This window comes from Anomaloglossus baeobatrachus, chromosome 1, assembly GCF_048569485.1.
Source record: "Anomaloglossus baeobatrachus isolate aAnoBae1 chromosome 1, aAnoBae1.hap1, whole genome shotgun sequence".
Taxonomy (NCBI): Eukaryota; Metazoa; Chordata; class Amphibia; order Anura; family Aromobatidae; genus Anomaloglossus; species Anomaloglossus baeobatrachus.
The window spans coordinates 626,445,645-626,461,121 of NC_134353.1; positions in this window are offsets into that span (position 1 = coordinate 626,445,645).

The window sequence follows — 15,477 nt, forward strand, 5'->3', positions numbered from 1 at the left end:
TGGCATCGCCAGTGCTAAAAATCTTCGTTGATATTTGTAAACTGTGTAGAAGGGTGCATAGGTCCTTGATCTGACACCACTCCAGCAGCGTGATCTGCACCACCTCTGGATCAAGTTAGCCCAGGGTATACGTCATACCGTATTTCAGCAGGGCTCTGCGGTGCTGCCACAGACGCTGAAACATGTGCAGATTCAAATTCCTGCATGTCGGAACATCGCATTTCAGGCGTTTAACTGCCAGACCCTAAGACTTCAGGAGCGATGAAAGTTGTTGAGCTGCTGGGTGCAAAGGATGAAAGTGAGCACATAGCAGCGTGCCCGCTGCACAAGGCCATGTAGGCCGGGATGGTATTTTAAAAATTGCTGGAGAATCAGATTCAACACGTGAGCCATACAAGGCACATGTGTCACATTGCCCTGACGAAGGGCCGCAGACAGGTTTGCATCATTGCCGCACACGGCTGTAAAGTCACCAACGTAGTCCACTCAATCAATTTGTACTCCGGTCACCAGGTGACAACGTGTTCCTTTCGTGCATAGTGCTGATGATGGGAAAGGAGTCGATGCCTGCGGCGCAGGTGGACGCAGGTTATGGTCACCCACTGGGTTGCGTTACCTTGACAGATACAGAACCACAGGCTGAATGTAGGTGGTGGGTATCTCACAGATGAAGTACCATCATTCAGCTACAACCAATGGGAAGACACCACACCCTTTTTTAGGCCCCTCCTGTCTGCAGACCACTGCCAGACAAAGCTATGAACCTCTTGTTACTGTTACCCCCAGTTCAGTTTTATGAGTTTGTCTGCTTGTTACCTGACTACTTTTCCTGCTTGCTGTTTATGTACCTCGTTGGCCGATCCGCATTTCACCTCTGCTTCTTTTCTGATTAAGTCCTGGCCATCCCATTCTGTTTCTCTTCCTCAATTAATGTTTTTGACCCTGCATGACTACTATTCTCTGGAACTGCAGCCTTCCACAGGTATTGATCAACTTGGGCCCTGTGTAATTCCAAATCACTGTATAGGGGTTAAAGGGTTTCAGGGTTCTGGGTGTCCAGCTTGGTGAGTGGCTTGCCTCTAGCCTATCCTTTTACAGCCCAGCTGAGTGTGTTGATCCAGGCAGGCGTTACACCGTGCCCTGTGCAGAAGGCCATGTAGGCCGGGATAGTGTTTTAAAAATTGCTGGACAACCATGTTCAACACGTGAGCCATACAAGGCACGTGTGCCACATTGCCCTAAAGAAGGGTCGCAGACTGGTTTGCATCATTGTCGCACCCGACCTTCCCTGGCTGCTGGTTGAGTGGAGACAACCATTGATGAAACTCGGTCTCACTCTCCAGAGCTAACCGTCCACAATTCCTCAGCGGTGTCTCACATTTCCCCTACATTTCAAAGTAAACATTTGACCGCCTGATGGCCTTCAGCTCTGCTGCCAGCATAGTAAGGAGGTGTGTGGGATTCCTTGGGCGCAGTTACAAGGAAGGGTGGACTGACCAACAGGGTTTGGGCTGAGGTGGAGGACCCACACGTGGTTGAGGTGGCAGAAGCAGTGGAGGAACTTGTACATACAGACGAAGGATTGACACACAAGTCGTGGGGACGGCAAGACTTGTACAGCAAACTCTTCTCCATCTCTCACCATAGTTACCCAGTGCCCAGTCAGCAACATGTAACTCCCCTGTCCATGCTTACTGGTCCAAGTATCTGTGGTGAAATGCACCCTGTCACACACAGAGTTTCTCAAGGAATCAGTGAGGTTGTGTGCGACCTACTGTGGTAGCGCGGACACGCCTTTCTTGGAGAAGGAGTGACGACTGGCCATCGGCTCTTGGGGCACTGCAATGGGCATAAGGTCTCGAAAATCCTCGGTCTCAAAAGGGTGTAAAGGCAGCCTTTCTGTTGCCAACAAGTTGCAGATGATGTCTCCCTCGTTTACACTAATTGGGCCACACACACCCCACTTGACTGGCATCAGTTGACCCCCCTTTTGAAAAAGAAAAAGATGCTTTGCATGAAGCACTCTCAAAAATACGCGTGCCTTTCCCGTCCCCTGGATGACCCAGGGGAGGAAAAGTCCTCTGAGAGCCATGACTTGTTCATCTTGGTTCTTTTAGAAACACAGCGAGGGGACTCCAACCACAGTCTCCCTCGTTGCCACTAATTGGGCCACACACACCCCACTTGACTGGCATCACTTGACCCCCCTTTTGAAAAAGAAAAAGATGCTTTGCATGAAGCACTCTCAAAAATAAGCGTGCCTTTCCCGTCCCCTGGCTGACCCAGGGGAAGAAAAGTCCTCTGAGAGCCATGACTTGTTCATCTTGGTTCTTTTAGAAACACAGCGAGGGGACTCCAACCACAGTCTCCCTCGTTGCCACTAATTGGGCCACACACACCCCAACTTGACTGGCATCAGTTGACCCCCCTTTTGAAAAAGAAAAAGATGCTTTGCATGAAGCACTCTCAAAAATACGCGTGCCTTTCCCGTCCCCTTTCTGACCCAGGGGAAGAAAAGTCCTCTGAGAGCCATGACTTGTTCATCTTGGTTCTTTTAGAAACACAGCGAACAGACTCCAACCACAGTCTCTCTCGTTGCCACTAATTGGGCCACACACCCCACTTGACTGGCATCAGTTGACCCCCCTTTTCAAAATGAAAAAGATGCTTTGCATGAAGCACTCTCAAAAATACGCGTGCCTTTCGCCTCCCCTGGCTGACCCAGGGGAAGAAAAGTCCTCTGAGAGCCATGTCCACATTGTCAGTGGACAGACACGTGTGCTTATCTGCCAGCAGACCCCCAGCAGCACTGAAGACAGGTTCCGAGAGAACGCTGGCTGCAGGACACAACAAGATCCCCAAGGCGTACGTGGCGAGCTCAGGCAATTTATCCAGATTGGAAGCCTAAAATGAGCAGGGCTCAAGTTGCACAGTAATGGCATCGATGTTTCCTTGCATATACTCATATATCTGTGTCTCCTCCTCTTTTTCCTTGTCCAGCTCTTTTGTTTTCGCATGAGTATATGTCTTTGTCACTTTCCCATGTGTTTGTGTTGTGTTGTGAGTTGTTTGTCACCTTTTGGACACCTTTGAGGGTGTTTTCTAGGTGTTTTTATGTGTTTGTGATTGCCTGCCATTGTTTCCTATGCAGGTCGAGTTCGGTTCGTCGAACGTTCGACGAACCGAACTCGAACGGGAGCTCCGTTCGGCGAACCGACCTCGAGCCGAACCGCGACCGGTTCGCTCATCTCTAATCATAAGGACAGGCTACTAATTCCTAATAGTGAAAAATTCCTTTAAAGGCTACAGAAGACACATCGTACCCAAACCACATTATTATGGGAAACCTGATTCTCTTGGCAGGCTCCTTGGGAAAAAAGGAAATCCAGCTCCAATGCTGTAAAAATTGGGCTTTATTACAGGTTATATGGCTAAAATCCAAATAGCAAAATATGAAAAAATTAAAAGGAATCCCAGGAGTAACAAAAGGACCAACAAACCAAAGCTACGCGTTTCAGACTTGATGTCCTTTATCAGAGCTTGTTCAGTCGAAAATCAGGAGATCTTTTAACTAAAGTCCGCTGATTAGAACAGGTGAATATGCCGTATTCCATAAAAAAAGAGATCTTCATGCTATTAACATCAATACGGCCTTCATAAGTTTGTGGTCACATATACAATGAATGTTACATAATACATAGCTATGGTATAAAACATTGTAATATAAAAAATATTTTTATACAATTCATAGAAAAAAGAAGAAATTATTACACTACATGAAAATTTAGGACTTTAAATTACAAACATGATATCAAAGGTACAAATGCTTATCCCATAACCCTCCAAATATATTAATATAAATTTATATATTTTTGTATATATTGAATAACAATAACAATTAATCAAATTGAAAAAAAAAACCAAAACATAATAATGGTGACATCCCCCATACTTGTAATATCACAATCTCATTATGATAGATCTGAAATAAAACAAAACATTGCATTAGATATAAAACAGATAACAGCACATGGAAACTTTACGGTGTATCATATTCACACTATGCATATAAAAACAAAAAAACCTCACGTTATAAATATATCTATCTCAATGAGTTGCATATTGTAATAAATATTAAATGTTTAATAGTGAAATATAATTTCTTTACGTGAATTTAACCCATTATACAAGTATTAAGGTGGAAAATCCAAAATGCCTCTCTGGTTAGAAGCACTCTTCTATGATTTCCATCGCAGCTTGAAAAAGAAACTTATTCTATGCCGCAAACTTTTAAATATGTTGATCGATTTATATGAAGTTAACTTACAGGGACACTAGCGCTCACAATCAAGGAGTTGTTTGACTGGTTGGGAATTACTGGATAGGGGATAGGTTTTTAGGTACCACCTATTGACCTATTTGCCAAACCAGAAAAATTGGGGAGCTGCCTGGAAAGATGCAGGTAGTAGGCAGGGTCCGCGAATAACCTGTCCAGGAGTGATAAACACTAACAAGAGTAACAGGGTATAACTACTGCGCTAACTGACAGGGGATAGTTGAATACACTAGGTAGATGAATTTGCGCAAATTGATATACTGGGAAGCAATTATAAAATCAAGGTAGACAAATGTAAAGTTGTTTAAAATTTATGTCATATAAATAAAATGGGATTAAAAAGGGTTAAGAAAGTCAGGAAATCCCGATGGGACCCAAGTATCCGGAATGATAATGATGATTGGATCAATATAGAACCTGAGGAATAAAAGGAAAAAAGGGGAGAATATGTATATTAGAATATAGGCCTAATGAGGTAAACCTAGTGTTGTCGTGTTCAGTACAAATGGAGATTACCTGTGTTCCACACAAGTGGGGCAGTGAAGTGGTGAAAAGAATGAGTAGAGCACAAGGCCAATGTCCAATGTACAACAGAGGGAACCTGGAAAAATATCAGTGGTTAATCAATGAATAAGGGCTCTAGGTAAAATTTATAGTAAGCTAAGCTATATACGTGACAAACATCCGATACCTATTGATGGTTGGCAAATGTACATAGAGGTTGTCTCAGAGTTGAGGTGCTGTTTGTGAAGGTCCAAAAATGCTAAAAAGTAAAAGGTGAGCGAGCAAGGTGCTGAACTGAAGTAAAGTGCTGAATTTAAGATAAGTGCATAGTTTCAACACAATTACATAGTTTGACACAAGAACATAGTTTGAATTTATCCTTATACGTTTCCCATTGGGTTTTTTTTGTTTTTTTTCTTTGTTTTTCTACTTTACTGTTTATCCCCATTTGATAGGTGCTCCATGGACAATGCTACCAGGTGTGTATCTTGTCAGATGTATGCATGCCTTGAGCAGCCGTTCGAGGTTGACTATGTCTGCACTCGATGCAAGCATGTTGCGTATTTGGAAGCCAAGGTAACTGATCTAAATAAGCAGCTTGCAACACTAAGGGGCATTGCAAACCTGGAGAGGAGTTTAGAGCTCACTGAGCTTTCTCTGGCTGGGGCCAGTGATATGGAGGAGGCTGGAAGTGGGGAAGATCAGGACCCAGAGGTAGGTAGCTGGGTAACAGTTAGAAGAAGAGGTAGGGGGAAAAGTGTCAGGGAGCCTAGTCCAGACCTGGCACAACCTAGTAAATATGCCTGTTTGGCTGATATTAGGAATGAAGGGCCTGGACTAGGGTCACTACAGCAGGATGTTGCTCCTAGCAACCAGGAAAACAACTGCTGTAGGAAGGAGGGAAATAGGAGTGCAGCAAAGCCCAGACAGATGTTGGTGGTAGGGGACACTATAATTAGGCGGACAGACAGGGTCATCTGTCACCGAGACCGTGAATGCCGAACAGTGTGTTGTCTGCCGGGTGCTCGGGTTCGGCATATTGCGGATCGGATAGACAGATTGCTGGGTGGGGCTGGGGAAAACCCAGCGGTCATGGTGCACATTGGTACTAATGACAAAGTTAGAGGCAGGTGGAAGGTCCTTAAAAATGATTACAGGGAACTAGGAGAGAAGCTGAAGTCCAGGACCTCCAAGGTGGTGTTTTCAGAAATACTACCGGTGCCACGAGCGTCACTAGAAAGACAGCGGGAACTTAGGGAGATAAATATGTGGCTTAGAAATTGGTGCAGGAAGGAAGGGTTCGGGTTCATGGAGAACTGGGCCGACTTCTCAGTCGGCTACAGGCTCTACGGTAGGGACGGGCTGCACCTCAATGGGGAAGGTGCAGCTGTGCTGGGGGAGAAAATGGTCAGACGGATGGAGGAGCTTTTAAACTAGGATCGGGGGGGAGGGAGGGTAGTGGAGCAAATAAGGGGATAGATAGAGCAGATAGAGACAGGGAGACGGTAGGGGTCAATGAAGGATTAGGGGGGGATGGGACATACAAGGAACCTAGGGAGGCTAGGAGTAATAAAGGTGTTAATAGGATTAAAGGTCTACTGGCAAATGCAAGAAGTCTTGCAAACAAAATGAATGAATTGGAGACTCTTATGTCAACCATGGATTATGATGTGGTGGGCATTACGGAAACCTGGCTGGATGAAAGCCATGACTGGGTGACAAACATACAGGGTTATAGTACATTTAGGAAGGACAGGAAAGGCCAAAAAGGTGGTGGGGTGTGTATATTTATCAAATCTAACCTAAAACCTGTGTTGTATGATGACATTGAGGGGAACAGCAACAATGTGGAGTCAGTATGGGTAAATGTACATGGGGAGGGGAATAATGGAAAAATGCTAATTGGAGTTTGCTATAAGCCTCCTAACATACCTGAACAAATAGAGGGTGAAATGCTGGAACAAATTGAAAAGGCAGCTAATAATAATAATAATCGGGTTCTTATTATGGGGGATTTCAACTATCCAGACATTCAGTGGGACATAGAATCTTCTGGTTCTGCTAAAAGCTGTAAGTTCTTATCTACCATTCAAGACCATTTCCTCTCTCAGATGGTAGGTGAACCGACCAGGGGAGATAATTTGCTAGATCTGGTCCTGTCAAATAGACCGGATACAATTTCAGATCTACAGGTCCGGGAGCACTTGGGCACCAGCGATCATAATATGGTAAGCTTCAACATAATATTCAATAGAACATTTCAAAGGGTGAATGCTAAAACCTGGAATTTTAGGAAAGCTGATTTCAACAAATTAAGGGAAGAGCTTAAATGTGTAGATTGGGACAAAGTCATGGTAACTGGGGATACCGAACATAAATGGGGTAAGTTTAAGGATATACTACTAGAGTCCTGTAAAAAACGTATACCCTCTGGTAATAAAATGTCCAGGAATAAAAAGAAACCACTATGGATAAATAAGACTGTACAAAGTATAATAAAACAAAGACAAAGGGCATTTAAAATCTTAAAGGCTGAGAATACAGAAATAGCATTGCAGGAGTATAAAGATATCAATAGGAAATGTAAAAAATAAATCAAACAAGCAAAATTAGCTACTGAAACAAAAATCGCCAATGACATTAAAATAAATCCCAAAATCTTTTATAAATACATTAATGCCAAAAGGAAAACAAAGGATAGTATCGGCCCCTTAAAATATAATAACAAGTTAGTTATAGAGGACAAACAAAAGACTGAGATATTAAATAGGCATTTCTCATCTGTATTCACCAAGGAACTGACTGTACCAGGGATCATTCAACAAGTGAAAAATCAAAGTCCACCACCCGATATAATTAATTTAACACAAGATGAAGTATGCCTACGTCTGAGTAAATTAAACATTGACAAATCCCCAAGGCCAGATGGCATTCATCCACGAATATTGAGGGAATTGAGCTCCGTAATCGACAGACCGCTGTATCTCATCTTTTTAGACTCACTTGTAAGAGGGTTGATGCCTCAGGATTGGAGGATTGCTGATGTGGTACCGATATTTAAGAAAGGTAAGAGGGTAGATCCAGGCAACTACCGTCCAGTAAGCCTGACATCAGTAGTATGCAAAGTTTTTGAGGGCATTTTAAGGGATGACATGCAAAAATATATTGCAGAAAATAATATGATAACTGACAAACAGCATGGATTCATGAAAGATAAGTCGTGTCTAACCAACCTGTTGGGGTTCTATGAGGGGGTAAGTTCAAAACTGGATATTGGTAATGCAGCTGATGTGATTTATTTGGACTTTGCAAAGGCATTTGATACTGTACCACATAATAGCCTTATATTAAAGCTCCAGAAGCAAGGACTAGGGGACACAATATGCAACTGGGTAAGGAATTGGCTAAAAGATAGGAAACAAAGAGTAGTCATAAATGGTACATTCTCTAAATGGGCTATAGTCAGCAGTGGGGTGCCGCAGGGATCTGTGCTTGGACCGATTCTTTTTACTCTCTTTATTAATGACCTTGTGGATGGGATTGATAGTACAGTGTCAGTCTTTGCCGATGACACCAAACTATGTAGGATATTAAAAACTGACCTGGATAGTACAATATTACAAAAAGATCTGGATAAGATGTCAGAATGGGCAGATACTTGGCAAATGAGATTTAATGTTGATAAATGTAAAGTAATGCACCTAGGACGGAGTAATCCTATAGCTGCGTATACATTAAATGGAAGTAAACTCGGGACTACAGAACAGGAGAAGGACTTGGGTATTCTCATTACAAATAAGCTGAGCAGCAGCACTCAATGTCAAGCAGCAGCTGCTAAAGCAAACAAGATGCTAGGGTGTATAAAAAGAGAGATTAGATCCCGTGATCCCAACGTATTGTTACCCCTCTATAAATCACTTGTAAGGCCACATCTGGAATACGGGATCCAGTTTTGGGCTCCACATTTTAAAAAGGACATTCAGAAGTTAGAGTCAGTTCAAAGGCGGCTAACTAGACTATTACAAGGAATGGAAGGCCTCCCATATGATGACAGGTTGAAAAAGTTAGATATGTTTAGCTTAGAAAAAAGACGTCTCAGAGGAGATCTCATTTATATGTATAAATACATGTGTGGTCAATATAAAGGACTGGCACATGACTTATTTCTTCCAAAGACAGTACTAAGGACCAGGGGGCACTCACTGCGAGTGGAAGAAAAGCAATTCCGACACCTAAATAGGAAAGGGTTCTTTACAGTTAGAGCGGTCAGACTGTGGAATACACTACCACAAGAGGTAGTAATGGCAGATACTATAACAGCTTTTAAAAAAGGGCTGGATGATTTCCTCAGTACACAAAACATTGTTGGTTATAAATGACTTAGTGACTAAATGTAGAACTGGTGGAGGAAGGTTGAACTAGATGGACCTAGGTCTTTTTTCAACCTAAGTAACTATGTAACTATGTAAATAAATTTGTATCCTTAATGTATATCTATAGGGGAAAGAAAGAAAAAAAACCCCAAAAACAACAAAAACACCTTTTAGGGCTTGTGCGCACGCAGCATAATTTCATGCATTTACGCTGCGTATTGCACTGTAGTGTAAATGTATGTGTTCTGTGTCCCCTGCACAATCTATGAAGATTGTGCATAATCCGTGCACATGATGCTTTTTTGAACGCAGCAATTTGAGTGTAAAAAATTTGACAAAATCACTACGTTTAAAAATGCAACATGTCACTTCTTTCGTGCACTTTGGATGCAGCTCCCACTCTGTCTATGGGAGAGGCAGCATCCCGAGCGCATGAAATTGACTTTTTTTCTGCAGAAACACTGCGTCTATTACACAGTGTTTCTGCAGCGATTTGAAGCGCACATGCACTGCCAATTCACTGCAGAAATTTTTGCAGTGACAAGACGCACTAGCCCTAATACTGTTGATGGATTCTTATTCCTGAAATTAGGAAGCTTCTGGAATCTTTTTCGGGTGTTACCAGATATTGGGAATTTGGTGGGTTAATTGCACCTGTTAGATAAACAATAAAATATTAAAATATAAAAATTGTATTAAATTTAGGGTGCTATTTAATAGCTCACCCTATGTGGAGTATTACCTTGGAAATGTTTACATGAATAGTATCAGCAAGTGATGATGGCTTGAATTGAAGCTGGAGCAAATCCGCTGGGGTATTTTTAGCTCCAATATTATTACAATCATTCCCGCCTTCCCCTGTGACGTCACCTAGTGTTGGAGCACGCCAGAGCAGGAGAAGCGAGTCTCCGGCCGGGACCGCCTATCCATTTCCGCTCGACGTCCCAACACGCTGCACGTCCAGACAGCATCTCCAAGCTGCTCTCCCACTGCTCCCACAGACAGGACATCATGGACGGACCACAGGACATCATGGACGGACCACAGGACATATCGTTCTCCTCCCCGACCACCTACTGGTCAGGTAAGACCTCCGGTGCAGAACCTACCCAGACCGCTTTTGCTGGCACTGAGCAGTGCACATATCACTACCACCCAGATTCCACTGACTCTAAATTCATAGTACCCTCACAGGCTGACTATTACAGGCTGACCAGTGTTTAGCACCCTCCTAGGGTCCCCTGCATTTTAACTCAACATTAACCCTTTTGCTGTGCCCCACTAAGCTACTGCACATTCATAGTTATCCTCTATATAAGACCTGTCAGCTTACTAGTACAGGCAGACTGGTGCCCAGCAACTTCCTCAGACGCCCTGCATGTAACAACATATTAACTCCTTATTAACCCCTCAACTACTCCATACCAAAGCTAACCTTCAGATCAATGTTAGTTCTGTTACCTCTGGCTGCTCTCTCTGTGGCCACCATATATTTTCTGCAAAAACGATTGTAATAGTATTGGAGGACTTGTTTACTGCGGAACGAGCTGTACTTTTAAATAAAACCATACATTTTACCATATAGTGTACTGGAAAACTGCAAATAAAAAATCCAAATTTGGAAAATTTGCAATAAAAAGTGCAATTGTACTATTGTTTTTGATATATTTTATTCACAGTGTTCACAGTGTTCACTATATGGTAAAACTGATGTGTCACTGTGATACCTCAGGTCGGTCCAAGTTCGTAGACACCAAACATGAATAGGTTTAATTTTATCTAAGGGGTTAAAAAAATCAGAAATTTGTCTAAATAAGTGGCTTACATTTTGCGCCATTTTTCTGCAACCCATAGTGTTCTCATTTTTCAGGATCAATGGCTCAGTGATGGCATTTTAACGGTGCCATTTTTGTGCAGATGCTACGTTTTAATCACCTGTTATTGCACTTTGCGCAAAATTTATGGCAACCAAAAAATGTAATTTTGGCGTTTGGAATTTTTTTGCCGCTATGCCATTTACCGATCAGATTAATTGATCTTATATTTTGATAGATCCAAGTGTGTGTTTATGTTTTATTGTTTAACCCTTTAATTTTCAATTGGGTGAATGGGGGGTGATTTGAACTAATCCCCCTAGAGGTCTGTAACAATCAGCTGTCTGATCGCTGATTAATTTCTCCCGATCAGAGCAGCACCGCTCAGACCAGGAAAAATGATCATCTCTTGTAACAAGCAACACTCGGCTGTTTCTTAAAGGATTTGGGTCATGTGAGCACAGGAGTCATCAAATGACCCTGTGCTAATATGACAACCACTGGATCCACGTGATCACATCACGTGACTTCCGGTATCAACCTGTGAGTAACGTTATAGTGCGACCGGTATTATAATGGTGCTGTCACATATTGACAGCGTCATTTAAGGGTTTAAAAGGCACGGGTGGATAGCGATTCCGTTCCGGCCTAGCAGGCACACATGTCAGCTGAGATGTGCTCCGATCTCCCCGGCTGGCAGCAGCAGCAGGGGGAGATTAACACTATGACCGCTGTGATGTAATTTTATTGCCCGCGGTCGTTAAGGGGTTAAAAGTTCTAACTTTTCATGTAGTGTGGTAATTTGTTCTTTTTTCTATGAATTGTATAAAAATAATTTTTGTATTACGATGTACTGTACTATATCTATGTATTATTTATGTAACATTCATTGTTTATGTGACCACAAACTTATGAAGGCCGTATTGACGCTATTAGCATGAAGATTTTTTTTATATGGAATACGGCATATTCCCCTGTTCTAATCAGCGGACTTTAGTTAAAAGATCTCCTGATTTTCGACTGAACAAGCTTTGACAAAGAACACCAAGTCTGAAACGCGTAGCTTTGGTTTGTTGGTCCACTCTGTTTCCCTTGGGATTCCTTTTAATTTTTTCATATTTTGCTATTCGGATTTTAACCATATAAATAATAATAAAGCCAAATTTTTTAGCGCACTGGAGCTGGATTTCCTTTTTTCCTATTGTTCCACACCCAGCAGGGTGTTGTCCTTGCTCCACCTATTCGGGTGAGCTGGCATTGTTCTATTTTGCGTCTCTTAATGCCTTGCCTCCACAGCCAATTGATGTTGTCATTTTTCATTCCCTTATTCCAAGAACTATAACTTTTATTTTTCCCTTGACATAGCTGTATGATGATTTGTTTTGTCCAAACGAATTGTAGATTTGATTGACATCAGTCATTTTACCAAATAATAAACTGAATATAAGAAAAATTTACTTTCACAGGAGAACTGTCATGAAAAACAGAACCCTCATCTATCATGGCAACCCATCGGCGCCACATGATCACATCACAGGTATGCACCCCCTGCCGGTGTACATTAAATGCCGCTGTCAGTGATTGACAGCTGCATGTAACAGCTTAACAGCCATCATCTGCCTGGAAATTAATCTTGCATCTAAGTCAGGGAACCGGCCTATGACGTACCAATACGTCATATGTCAGTAAGAGGTTAATGTTGCTTTTGTTGCATTGCCTTGGACTACAGCTCCCAGCAGACTTTGTTCCTCTTTACATCTTGGAAGAGGAGGAGTAGCAGAGGAAGAGTCTGATTGGATGAGCAAATTGGAAAAGAAGGAAGAGCCTGCTGGGCTTAAGGATGTGTGTGATCCTCCACTGCCAACTGATGAAAGACTGACACTGGAGAGCAGGGAACAAAGGTAAAGCATAAGTGCTGATAGCCCAGACAGTGTGTGAGGAGAGAAGATAGTTCTGGAGCTGAAATACATATACAGACCAGCCAGATTACCAGGACATGTGCATTACCAACTGATCTATCCCAAAGAAGGACCCAGTTGTCTGAACGCGGCAGCCCCAAGCTGAAGACCAGTGTGACCACAGAATTGCTGCATCAAAGAGTGAGTAAATTCTGCTGGAACTTGTCCTTCCATTACTAAAGAATCTATAAGAGAACTATTGTTGAGATGATATTACTGGAACTTGTGATTCTACTGCTAGAGAGTTCATGAAAGAACTGTTACTGAAGGGATTTTGCTTTGAGTATGGTCTTAAAGTGCACCAACGGTTACAGTGGAAGAACCAAAATCCATGGAAACCTGCCCCCATCGTAGAACTGTGTTACTTCCATTGCGGCAGCCATGTCTGGGTTAAGTGTTATTAGTTAAACAGTATAGCCGAGACTTTAAAAAAAAAAAAAAGTGCCTGAGCACTAACAAAAAGCAACTACCTGCCTTCTGTGCCCAGCGCCATTCTTCGCTGACACAGAGCACTAGTCATAGACCGCTACCTGCTGATGTTTCAGCTGCTTCAGCTAACGTTGCATCTACAGAGGAAACAATGTGACATGGACTGTCCCACCCTGTCTAAAGAGCAAAGTGGAAAAGAAGCCTCCGCTCTATTGTCAAAGCTACTGTATTACTGGCAGGTGCCAGAGATTTTAGCGGTGGATGAAGGTGTGAGTGAAGACTGAATTGTTTTCACCCATAAATGGATTAATCGCACTGTTAAATAAAAAAAACATTTCACGCAAATGGGAGTGCTCGGATTTCTGATTCCTAACCTTCCTTATTAGGCTGGCTTCACATCAGCGTTTTTTTGCCTGAAGGCAAAAAAACGCAAACTGCATGTTACTGGATCCGTTTTTTTTGGATTCCAACGCATGCCACCGCTAGTGACCTGAACGTTTTTTAACTGGATCAGTCTACTGGATCCAGCATAAAAACGGACCGTTCACTTGCGTTTGAATGCGTTTGGGTGCAGTTTTTTGGCTTGGTTTTGTCGGATCCGTTTTTCTATGTCATCTGCCATTCAGCTTTGCTACATGGCCGCTGACAGCAGACACAGGCAGAGCGATGTAGCAGAGCTGAATGGCCGCTGACAGCAGACACAGGCAGAGCGATGTAGCAGAGCTGAATGGCCGCTGACAGCAGACACAGACAGAGCGATGTAGCAGAGCTGAATGGCCGCTGACAGCAGACACAGACAGAGCCGCACGATCAGAATGAAGTCAAATGAACTTCACCCGACTTCATTGTCATCCCGCGGCTCTGTCTGTGTGGCATGGCCCCTGATTTTCGGTCACCGGTGAAGATCTCATTGGTGACCGCAAATCCCAAGAGTGACAGAAGTGATCTGCGCTATCAGCGGTGCCGTCACTGCGGTTACCCGCGGCCACAGCTGAAGTCCTCCCGCTGAGATCTGTGGCCGTGGTGTTATGATCCGGAACCATGGAAAACCACCACAAATCATTGGCAAAAAGGTGACAAGAGCATTGGCAACTAATCTGGCCGCCATCCCCTTACTAACCATCACAACTAGAAGTAGCCGAGGGGTGAACTAACATCCTGTGCACCGCGAACCCAGCCGGAGAACTAACTATCCTAAAGGAAGGAAAGAATAACTCTCTGCCTCAGAAAATAGACAAGAATAGCAAGCCCCCCACATTCAAAGACTGCGGTGATATAGGAAAAACACAATACACAGGTAGATGACAGGATTACCAAAAGGTGAGGCCCCCGCTGACTAAAATAGGAAAGGACAGGAAAGGGACTGATGGTGGCCAGAGAAAAACCCTGCAAAATACCAACTTCCTGATAGTACAAAAAGGCCCTCAGATCGCTCGATCTGAACTCCGTCCTATACCAGGTGCCCTTGTCATACCAATGAACAGAAAAAAAAGAATTATAACAAATTCAACAAGCCACAAACACATGGACCCAAAGGAGCTATACTCCACACAGAACTGCAGGGAGTTCCTCAACAATCCACTGACTGGGAAAATCCCTGGAAGGAAATAAACTGAAACCAACCACAACAAATGACAAACCCAGATAAGCAAAAGAACCAGACAATAAATAAAGAGCAAGCACTTATCTGGAGTAGATGTGGTGTAGAGCAGGATTAAACAGGCTGGAGATACAAAGAACAACTGACATCCGGCAACAGCCTGCAATCAGACCAGGACTTAAATAAGCAGAGAGTTAGCAAAGGAAACACCCACTGCACAACACACCTGGTCTCTGTCCAAACCATTCCTGGCCACCAGAGGGAGCTTCCCAGCAGCCAAAACATAACTAACACTCACAACACCGTGGGTAACCTGAGTGACGTCATTGCTGATAGCACGACTCACTTCAGTCGCTGCGGGGAGCTCACAGAGAGCGGTCGTGGCCTGTGACTGCTCTCTGTCAGCTTCCGATGTAGCAGAGCTGAAAGCGTTGTGGGACCGCTGTGGATTACGTCGGACATG